The 11,989-nt window shown below is 40.3% G+C and overlaps 1 protein-coding gene across 2 annotated transcripts in view; it reads left to right on the top strand.

The window, feature by feature from the left end:
* The window catches only part of LOC115275826, a 55,626-nt gene that overhangs the window by 27,862 nt on the left and 15,775 nt on the right, over positions 1 to 11,989 (top strand). Inside the window, exons 3-4 of one of the 2 annotated variants that reach the window (XR_003901769.1) lie at positions 2,581 to 2,690; positions 4,993 to 5,297. The exons of the other annotated variant lie outside the window; for it this stretch is intronic. The gene's annotated coding sequence lies outside the window, so the exon portion shown is untranslated. Of the gene's footprint in view, positions 1 to 2,580; positions 2,691 to 4,992; positions 5,298 to 11,989 lie in introns of those variants that run through there. 2 annotated transcript variants of the gene reach the window in all.

Here is an 11,989-nt window from a genome sequence, read left to right as displayed (position 1 = left end):
CATGACACCCTCGAGGTCCATCCACTTTGCTACAAATGGCCAGATTTCATTCTTTCTCATTGCCACTTCATAATTTTTTTAATGTTTTTTATTTATTTTTGAGAGACAGCGAGAGACAGCATGAGCAGAGGAGGGGTAGAGAGAGAGGGAGACACAGAATCCGAAGCAGGCTCCAGGCTCTGAGCTGTCAGCACAGAGACTGATGCAGGGCCCGATCCATGAATCATGAGATCATGATCGGAGCTGAAGCCGGATGCTTAACCAACTGAGCCACCCAGGCACTCCAAAAGACGGCTACTTCAAAAAAGGCCAGGAAGCAAACAGATGCTCAAACGTCACATCACTGAAGTCAATAGCTGTGCTTTTTATAATAGCTATAAAATGAATGAAATATTCACATCAACTATCTTGGTTTCTTCTGATGGTTCAACAATACATCTAATAACCGTTAGTTGAACTGACATCCATCCCTGCCGTAATCGAACTGACCTGGATATAAATTTCTGGTTCAAACATATTATGATCATTTCTTCTATCTACAAGTTCTATTTAAAACTTTTCTTTCTGGAGAATGAATAATCTTCTGCCTCACTGTTTTTCAAAATCATTTATACTAAATTCCACTCTTTTTTGTAGATTCTGTACAGTCAGCTAAGCGAAGATTGCCCCAGCGGGACACAAAATGCTTGGCTGAATGCTGGTGTGTTGTTTTTTAGAGGAAGTTTGACCGGCACTCTACGTCAGCACTGACTTGTCTGTTCACTGTCATCAATTGTTCACACCTCCTCCCCCTCCAGCCCCCTTCTGACAGTTGTGTATATGCTTCGTGGGCAAGTGACGTTTCATACTGCTTTCCTGGAGAATCTAGTCTACACTCATAAATTGGTATTTATAAATTGGCCAAAGATAATCCCAAACACTAGTGGTAAACCATGGAATGGGAGTAATAACAAGCCTTTCCTTGAACTGGGAATGTGAAAGCCAGTTTCTACTGCTTCTTTCTGTGTTTTAAAATGTAGGACTGGGCACCTGGGTGGCTCAGTTGGTTAAGCTCAGTCTAACTCAGTGGCTCAGTCTAACTTCAGCTCAGGTCGTGGTCTCCCAGTTTGTGGGTTCGGCCCCTTGTCAGACTCTGTGATGGCAGCTCAGAGCCTGGAACCTGCATCAGATTCTGTGTCTTCCTCTCTCTCTGTCCCTCCCCTACTCACACTCTGTCTCTATCTCTCAAAAATGAATAAACATTAGAAAAAATTTTAAGGTAGGATTTAGGGGAACTTAAAATTTTATGTAGGATTTAGGAGCCTGCTTCAGATTCTGTGTCTCTGTCTCTTTCTCCCTTCCCTTGCTTGTGGACTGTCATTCTCTCTCAAAAATAAAGGTTAAAATAATTTTTTAATGTAGGTTTTATTATTCAGATATGATGAGGCCAACAGATCATGAGATGTCTGCCATTGGAAAGATAGTTTGTCATTCAGGGTTCCCAGAAGGAGGGGGTACACCATGCCATGTGGGGGTACATGGGGAAGTACCAGGGCCAGGCAGGAGGCGGAAAAGATAAGGGGAAAGTGTAGGCAGGTGCCTCTCCTGTGGTATGTAGGCTTAGGGTTGGCTGGTTTGAATACTTGCAGAGGCCCCAGGGGCGCAGGAACTGTCCCTAGCTACCTGGCACCCGGCACCACCGCCTGGTAATGGCAGGCTTTGGTTTTGGATTTTCAGAATCTGAGCTCTGGGCTCAGTTCACCTGAGTAGCAAGGGCCCTTCATTCCAACTTTTGGAAACACATCTCTGTTCAGTTTTCAGCCAGGAGCAGCCAAATGCTGTTCTGGTGGAAGACGATTGGAGAAATCACAGGAAACCTTGGTCTTCCATCCTTGGGACGCATGGTGGGAATTCATGCTATGGATTTTTAAATGTTTTTACATTTTAATTCCAGTATGCTTAACATACAGTGTTATATGAGATGTACAATGTTTGAGTCAGTAATTCCACAGACCACCCAGCGCTCATCATATGTGCACCTTATGTCCCCGCCACCCACGTCGCCCATCCCCACACCCACCTCCCCTCTGGTGACCATTGGTTGGTTCTCTATAGTTAAGAGTGTCTCTCTTTCCTTTGCTCGTTCATTTTTTTCTTAAATTCCACACGTGGTGTCTGTGTTTCTCTGATTTATTTTGCTTAGAATTATACTCTCTAGCTCCATCCATGTTGTTGCATTTCATTCTTTTTTTTTTTTTTTTTACGGCTGAATAATACTTCCAGTGTGTATATTTGTACTCACGCCACATCTTCTTTAAAAAAAAATATTTATTTTTGAGAGAGAGAGAAGTAGAGTGCAAGTGGGAGGGGGGCAGAAAGAGAGGAAGACACAGAGTCCAAAGCAGGCTCCAGGCTCTGAGCTGTCAGCACAAAGCCCTACGCGGGGCTCAGACTCACAGAGTACAAGATCATGACCTGAGCCCAAGTCAGATGCCTAACTGACTAAGCCACCCAGGTGCCCCTGTACCATATCTTCTTTGTCCATTCATCTATTGATGGACACACTATGGATTTTTAACATGGTCTTTATTTGGACTCTAGGGTGATGAGAACAAGTGGATCGTGGCTCTGAGTACAATAGTCTGAAAAAGAGGCAGTGAGGTGTAGAGGCTCTGGATTGGGTGATTTGCACATGAAAGTCACATTCACAGGTGAGTCCTTTACTGGCACTAGGAACCGGCTGGCCCCGGGCCAGGCAGCCCCATTAGGGTCAGTAAGGCCTCCGATGTTGAAACAGCAGAATAAAAAGACATGCTTAATACACTGTGTTTGAAAGACTTGTGGGTAAATGAAATACTATATTTTCTACCATGTTTATCCAATGGAAAATCATTTCTATTAATTTGAAGCACATTGTGTTTTGTTAGAAATAATCTCATGCTACAAAAAGGGTTCGAATCACTTTCCAGTACCATTATCCAACAAATGTAGTGACACTCCGGAAGTTTTGTCCTTTGTGATAAGTTTGCTGGTTTTGTGGATATAATTTTAACCCGCAAAGTACAACCTAGAGTTACATTCATTACTTCTGAATTATGCATATGACAGGAAGACCTCTCTTTTCCATCTCAATGTTTTCATTAGTAGCTGAAGAATCATTTATCAAATAATACAAGGTTTCAAGGATTAAATCAGACTTGAAGTTCAAGGTGTGGAGTTGATCACAAAATTTTCTTATTAATTCTCGTGAGTAATGAATCCTCATTAGTAAATAACTTAAAGTGCCTTATTTTTGAATTTCACATGAGTTATGCTCAGTCAAGTCTGTGAATTTTTGTTGCTGCTAGTTTTAAAAACTTAGAGCAACCTTTTTTGGAAATTTTCCATTTTTTCCCTTTTAGTTGCTTGTTTTTTTCCTGTCATTATTTCTGTTATGACCTTGACTTATACTCATTTTGATGACCTGAAGGATTAAAAAATAATGTGTAGTTGTTTTCAAATACTCAGATTTTGAACATGTTTTCATCTAAACATGGAAATGAAAAGTTAGAAAATAGAGAGTTACAACAGTCTCATGTCTTCAAAAATTAATTTTCTCCAAATGTTCAAAATTGCCTCAAAAATTAAAGGACAAAAATATAAAGAAATCACTCATCAAACAGCATTTTCACTTATTTTGTGAAAACCTGTGTTAAATACTTTCATAAAAATAAAGCCCTATTCTAGGATTCAGTGCCCACCTCCTTGCCAACATACAGAAATATAATTAGCATCACATTTTCAAGTTATGTTTACACAAAAATTCAAAAGTAATATGAATTCTGTAATATTGCAAAAGGTTCCTGGGTTGCCCAGCGTAACTGTTGCAAACTGCGCTATTTTGTGGAAACCTCAGGAAGGGGGACTTGAAACAGGAAGAGAAGCAAGAGGTGTCTCTTCGCACCGGGGATGACACTTCGTATTGCAAGAATCGGCTGCTTCCAAGCTGAGATGAACTGACCATGAAGAATTGATGTTCTTTTCTCTAACCCATTTCTTCTCCTACTCCCTGCACTCTACGGTTACACCCGTCTCCCACACCCCCCAATATGTCTCCGCTGAACCATTTACAGATTGCTGAGTCACAAACTCAACGCCAGGGCTTAAGCGCAGAGCAGTGTATTAATTCCCTGAAGGTGGTCGCATAACTTTTCCAGCCAGGCTCATTCAAATGCAAGCCTGTTGGTGAATGTACATATGCAGATTTCCTTGGGGGCATTCAACACTCCAGAAAAATCTAAACAGTTTTCTCATCTTTCTGTTAACACCTGCAAGTAATAGAATCCTGTCAATTCTACCTCCAAATAATCACTTCCCAAACTTCAGTGTTCTCAGAATCACCTAGAGAGAGCTTATTTAAAATGCAGGTTCCTGGGTCCCACCCCAGAAATTCTACTTATATAGAATCTGCATTTGTTAGAAGTCTCCAGACCACACTCTAAGGGATACTGAGCTACAAGTCCATGCCAGCACTTCTTCTTTAACTCTGCAGTAACAATTCAGATCCCCTGCACCTGTTTCTCCTCGCATAGACTCCTCACTGATACTCCTGACCCAGGACTCATCAATGTAGCGATTCTTGTTACCAGCTGTACATTACAATCACCTGGAGAACTTAAACATAATCTCCTGATGCGTGCCTCACTCGTGGCAATTAGATCAGTGAGACTCTCTGAGGCCAGGGCCGCAGCTACCAGAATAGTTTAAAGCAAACCCATAGATGGAACTGTGCAGCCAGAGTGGAGAATCATTCTGATCACCCACTGCCCCCCTGGGTCTTTCTTTCCCTCCCTTTAGTATTCTAAGCTTCCTTGTTCCTAAAGCAAAGCTTCCCGGCCAGTATCCCGGAGAAGGCAAACCGGCTACAGGTGTGGCACCAGTGACCTGCCCATTATCAGGCTGCTCCTGACCCACGGGCTTCCACAGCTCCTTTAATGAGAGCTTGAGCTGCGTTACGTTTGCCTTTTGCTCCAGGATCTTGTCTCCGCTGCCTATTGTAGAAGAGGTCCCCATCGAAATACAGAAGGAGAACACGGTCCGGGTTCCCAGGAAGCTCAACCCCAAGATATGGCTGGCTGGGGAAGAAGGAGTCATACGAACTGGGGCGAGTGGAAGGCCCAGCGGGAAGCAGTGGCTCCCCCAAATCTCTGTCTTCACATGATTCTTTCACCTGATTGTCACTGACGCGCCCTCTGTGGTTACGGGGTGACTACTCCAGGCTTGCACATGTATTTTGAAAATTGCATTGTCATTTCGAAAGATTTGATTTAAAAAAACAAAGAGGGCGCGTGGGTGGCTCAGTTGGTTAAGGGTTTGACTCTTGATTTCAGCCCAGGTCATGCTCCCAGGGTTGTGGGATCTAAGCCCTGCACTGGGCTCTGTGCTGAGTGCGGAGCCTGCCTAAGATTCTCTCTCTCGGGGGCGCCTGGGTGGCTCAGTTGGCTAAACAACCGACTTCAGCTCAGGTCATGATCTCACAATTCGTGGGTTCAAGCTGTCAGCACAGAGCCTGGAGCCTGTTTCTGATTCTGTGTCTCCCTCTCTCTCTGACCCTCCCCCACTCACACTCTATGTCTGTCTCTCTCAAAAATAAATAAACGTTAAAAAAAAATTCTCTCTCTTCCTCTGCCTCTCACCCCCACCCATGAATTCTCTCTCTCTAAAAAACAAACAAACATGAAACTGGGTTTGAAATCTATTGGCGTTATCATTAGAAGTGTTAGACTGTACTGGGCCATGAAAGAAATGGAGGAATTGTTGTCTTTTTTTTTAATGTTTTTTAAAATTTATTTTGAGAGACAGCATGAGCAGGGTCAGCACGGAGCCCGACACAGGGCTCAAACCCGCAAACTGTGAGATCGTGAGATCATGACCTGAGCCGAAGCCAGACACTTAACCGACTGAGCCACCCACGTGCCTCAATTGTTGTCTTTCTTTAGCTTCATTTCAGATGCTGGTTGGTAAGTTGTTTCAAGTTTCTATCACCTACTCATGTAATCGATGTTTGCTGTCCTTTAAGTTTTTTGTTTTAATTGATGGTTACTAGCTATAATAGGAGAAAACGTATATAAGCTTGACCAGGAATTGTATGTAGCATAACCTGTCGGGGGAAAAAAAAAACATTCTCAAGTGTTTAAAAGCCGTTATCTGCCTGACTTCCAGGTTTTAACAATATCAAAATTACGAACTTCCGTTTACTCAAACACTCCACAAAGGGAGCAGCTTCCTGGTCCGTCCGCTGGATAATATGGAAAGATTTTCTGAAAAGTGTGTGTTGAGAGAGCCTGCTCCCTTGATGTGAAGCTAAGGGCCACTAAGCCTGATCCAATGGCTCCTGCATAGCTGACGATCAATTCCAGAAGTGCCTGGTTTCTGAGTGCAAGGCGAAGACGGGCCTGCAGGCACCGTGAGCTGAGTAGTGTTGTGTTTGGTCCCAGAGGTCAGGAATGAGCTGGTCATGGGAGAAAAAGGGAAGAGAGACGTGGAACATTCTCAATTCTTGAAATGAGATTTGTTTTTTTAAAAAAATCATTAAATGATACACTATTTAAAAAATCCAAAAGTGGGTAGAAAGGTCGACACGCTGAAAAAATATTTGTGATATAAAATCAATAAGAGGCTAGCATCCAGAATGGACAAAGTATGTTGAAAAACCAGTAAGGATTAACAATCAATAGAAAAATAGAGGAATAGACCTGAACGGGTGCTTCCCAAGAGAAAATCTGAATAGCCAATAAGCCTGGTGAAAATGCTTTATTAATCCCAGAAATGCACAATAAAGTAAAAATGATCACAAATCCACTAAATTGATTTTAATTTAAATTTAAAGGTCTTGAGAATATCAAGATGGTGAGTACGTAGAGTTGAGGACCTGGTAAACCTGGCTCTAATAAGCTTAAGCAAATTCAAACTTGACTCAGTGTGTGATCCAGGGGCCGGCAGCATTGGCACCTGAGAGCTTGTTAGAACCGCCGAATTGCAGACCCACCACATCAGGACTGGCGTCTTAACAAGACTGCGGGTGATTTCATGCATGCGTTCCTGTTTAAGAAGACTTGCTCTATAGATTGCTGAGTCACAAACTCGAACCCGAGGCTTACTCCGTTTCACTCCATGCCTACGCCCTAAAAGAGACTTGTTCATGACAGCATTGTTTATGAGCAAAGACTGAGACTAATCCTAGTCCATTAATGGTGGAATGGACAAATTGCAGTGTAGCCATATAATGGATGACTGTACAGTCAGGAGAACAAATGACATTCACATGCCCTGCATGAAGGTAAATGTAAGAAGCAGATCACAGAACAATGAACGATTCCATTTATCTTTGCATGTGTGTTTTATACACTCTCTGTATTTCACAATTAAGTCTTTTTTAATATTAAAGTTTATTTTCAGGGGTATCTGGGTGGCTCAGTTGGCTCAGGTCATGACCTCACAGTTCGTAGGTTCAAGCCCTGCATTAGGCTCTGCGCTGAATGTTAAAAAAAAAAAATTAAAGTTAACATTTACTTATTTTGAGAGAGGGTGTGGGAGGGTCAGAGAGAGGGAGAGAGGGAATCCCATGTAGATTCTGTCCAACACAGGGCTCGAACCCACAAACTGTGAGATCATAACCTGATCCTAAATCCTAAATCAAGAGTCAGATGCTCAACTGACCGAAGTACCCAGAGGCCCCAGTCCAGGATTTTAACCAGACTTAGGTGTTACCTGGATACCATATGATCAGATGTGCAGCCAAAGTTTAGGGGTTGGCAATACGGCCAGGGAGTAACGGGAGACTGGCTGAAGCTTGGACTTTGGGCAGTGATTACGTCAACAGGGGTTGGAGGAATGACCACTTCATTCTGATTATCTTAGAATGAGAGGGACAAGGTCCAAATTGTTACAGGAGATCATTATTTCCACCCCCATACTTTAGAAGAATTTTAGGAGATGGGCATTCACATCATGATATTTCTTCCTCCCGTGCATACAACTCTGTAGACTTTTCTTGCCTACCTTCAAACATAACTTTAAGCGGCTAAGCTTGGTTGTTTTGTTATGGACCAAATATGTAGATGCTTCACAGCTTGAATACATTGTTAGCTATATATTATGTTAGAGTTAACTACCCTATATGTAAAGCTAACCTCTTTATTATTAGGCTAGAAATATTTTCTAAAAATGTCATTAACAGTATAATGTCATATAAGATTCTGTTGCTCCCAGAGTGGATTACTAATGAATCTAGGAGTAATAATGGTGAGCACTTTTCACTCATTACCAAATTCATGTCATAATAAAGATAAACACAGGATTTATAACCCCACATGATATAGAATGAAGTCCTGAAAAGGCAAATTTTCTGTCATATGCACACACTATAATATATAATAATATATCATACAGATCTAGAGTTTATAATCTAGCAGAGGAAAAACAGGTCAAAACAACTAAACATGACTTGGTTGCGTCATTAAGGGCTGTGAAAGAGAGTAATTATTCTGTCTAGGAAGTCAGAAATTCTTACAGCGGTGGTGTTTTATCAAAGCCTAGAGGAAAGAAAGAAAGCATCCAGGTCATTCTAGAAGCAGAACTGCCTTGGCTGGCTGGCTGGAGCTGTGGCTAGACTGGGCTGAGGGTCTTAAGGTTGATCATAGGATTTAAAATCTATATATTTTATTTATTTCTGAGAGGGTACAAGTGGGGGAGGGGTAAGGAGAGGAGGACAGAGGATCTGAAGTGGGCTCTGTGCTGACAGCAAGGAGCCTGATGCAGGCATTGAACTTACAAACCGCAAGATCATGGCCCGAACTAAAACTGAATCCTCAACTGACTGAGCCACTGAGATGCCTCTGATCATAGGATTTTTATCCTTCATTTTGTTGATGTGGTGTATCCCATTGCTTTGTGGATATTAAAGCATCCTTGAATCCCTGGAATAAATCCCACTTAATAATGGTGAACAATTCTTTTAATGTATTGTTGAATGTGGCTTGCTAACATTTTGTTGAAGATTTTTTGCATCCATGTTCATCAGAGATATTGGCCTGTGGTTTTCTTTTTCTGTAGGGTCTTTAGTTTTGTAATCAGAGTAATGCTGACGTTGTAGAATGTAATTGGGAGTTTTCTTTCATCTTCTGGTGTTTGTTTTGAATAGTTTGGGATGAATAAGTATTAACCCTTCTGTAAATATTTAGTAGAATTCACCAGTGAATTCATTTGGTCCTACACTTTCAACAGTTGAAAGTTTTTTGATTACCAATTCAATTTTGTTACTTGTAATTGGTCTCTTCAGATTTTCTATTTCTTCCTGATTCAGTTAGGAAAGATTATGGTTTTTTTTATTTTTTTAAAAAACTTTTATGTCTTTTGTTTTGAGAGACAGACAGAGAGTGAGTGGGGGAGGGGTAGAGAGTGAGGGAGACACAGAATCTGAAGCAGGCTCCAGGCTCTGAGCTGTCAGCACAGAGCCTGACATGGGCCTCAAACCCACGAACCATGAGATCATGACCTGAGCCAAAGTCGGACGCTTAACTGACTGAGCCACCCAGGCGCCCCTAGAAAGATTATGTTTTTAAGAATTTATCCATTTCTTCTGGGTTGTCTAATTTGTTGGCATATGCTTGTTCATACTCTTATAAACCTTGTGTTTCTATGGTGTCAGTTGCTTCTTTTTCATTTCTGATACTATTTTGAATTCTTTCTTGAGGAGTCTGGCTAAAGGCTTATCAATTTCCTTGACCTATTCAAAGAACAAACTCTTCGTTTTGTTGACCTTTTTACTTTCATTCTTCAGGGCATCTCTATTTCATCTATTTTTGCTCTGATCTCTATATCCTTCTACTAACTTTGGGCTTCATTCTTGTTCTTCCACGTGTAAGGTTAGATGACTTGAGGATTTTTCTTGTTTCTGAGACAGGCCCGTATCACCATAAATTTCTCTCTTAGAACTTTCGGCATGCCTTCGAAGGTTTTTGGATCATTTGTTCATTTTCAACTGCCTCAGGATGTGGTGTTGTTGTTAATTCTCTTTTGTTTCTTCATTGCCCTGCTGATTGTTTGTAGCCTCCACATGTTTGTGTTTTTTCCATGTCTTTTTCTTGTAACTGATTTCTCGTTTCACACCACTGTGGTCAGAAAAGACGCTTGATGATATTTCAATCTTGTTAAACTTACTCAGACTTGTTTTATGGTCTAATGTGATCTGTCCTAGAGAATGTTCTGTGTGCCCTTGAAAAATTTGATTCTATTGTTATGGGATAAAATGTCTTGTATATATCTGTTAAGTCCATCTGGTCTAATATATCACTCAAAGACATGGTTTCCCTACTTTTTTTTTCCTGCCTGGATGATCTATCTATTGATGTAAGTGAAGTGTTAAAGTCTCCAACTATTGAATTACTGTCAGTTTCTCTGTTGTCCAAATGTTAATATTTGCTTTATGTATTTAGGTGTTCCAGTGTTGAGTGCATAGATACTTACAAATGTTACCCTCTTGCTGGATTGATCCTTTTATCATTATGTAATGCCTTTGTTTCTTGTTGCAGTTTCTGTTTCAAAGTCTATTTTGTCTGATGTAAGTATTGCTACCCCAGCTTTTTTTCCTTCCATTTGCATGAGACATCTTTTTTCTTTCCTTCCTTTCAATCTGTATGTGTCATTAGTTCTGAAATGAGTCTTTTATAGGCAGCATATACAGGTGTCTTTTTTTTTTTAATCCATCTGATCACTCTGTCTTTTGATGAAAGCATTTAGACCATTTATAATTAAAGTAACTATTGACAGGTATATACTTCATTATTAATTGTTAATTGTTTTATGGTTGTTTTTATAGTTCTTCTCTGTTCCTTCCTACTGTCTTTCCTTGTGACTGATGACTTTCTTTAGTGTTAGGTTTGGCTTTCTTTTTATCTATTTTTTTTGTGAATCCTATATCTTTGGTGTGCAGTTACCATGAGGTTTACATAGGCTATTCTATATGTTACATATAACATCCTATGTAATTGGCAGTCTATGTTAAGTTGATGGCCACTGAAATTCAAACACATTTTAAAAGAACTTCATTTTTACTGCCATGTTTTACATCTTTTTGAGTCCCCTTAACTTTTAAAAATAGAATTGATTTTATTTTTTAAAATTCCAGCATAATTAACATACACTGTTAGATTAATTTCAGATGCACAATATGGTGATTCAACAGTTCTATACTGTATTCACTGCTCATCCTAAGTGAGCTCTTAGTCCCCCTCCCCCATTACCACCCCCCCCAACCTCCCCTCTGGTGACCATGTTTGCTCTTCAGTTAGGAGTCTGTTTTTGTCTTTTTGTTTATTTGAACAAAGTGTGTGTTTCTTAAATTCCACATGAGTGAAATCATATGGTATTTGTCTTTCTCTGACTTATTTCACTTAGCATTATACTCTCTAGATCCATCCATGTTATTGCAAGTGGTAAGATTTCATCCCTTTTTATGACTGAGTAATATTCCATTGTCTGTATATATGTGTGTGTGCATACATACATATATACACATATACATACACCACACACACATATATATACCACAAATACATATACCATATATATATGCATATGTGTACATATGTGTGTGTATATATATGTATACACACACCCACAGATGTATACCCACATTTTTATCCATTTATCAGTGGACACTTAGGTTGCTTCTATATTTGGCTATTGTAGATAATACTGCTAATAAACATAAGGAGGCACATACCTTTTCAAATTAGTGTTTTTGTGTGCTTTGAGTAAATACCGAGTAGTGTGATTGCTGGATCATGCAGTAGTTCTATTTAAAAAATTTTTGAGGAATCTCCAAACTGTTTTCCAGAGTGGTTCAACCAGTTTTCATTCCCATCAACAGTGCGAGAGGGTTCCTTTTTCTCCACATCCTCACCAACATTTGTTGTTCTTGTGTTTTTTATTTTTAGCCATTCTGACAGGTATGAGGTGTGGTTTTGAT

This window comes from Suricata suricatta, chromosome 13 (genome assembly GCF_006229205.1).
Source record: "Suricata suricatta isolate VVHF042 chromosome 13, meerkat_22Aug2017_6uvM2_HiC, whole genome shotgun sequence".
Taxonomy (NCBI): domain Eukaryota; kingdom Metazoa; phylum Chordata; class Mammalia; order Carnivora; family Herpestidae; genus Suricata; species Suricata suricatta.
This window is presented reverse-complemented; position numbering and strand designations above follow the sequence as displayed.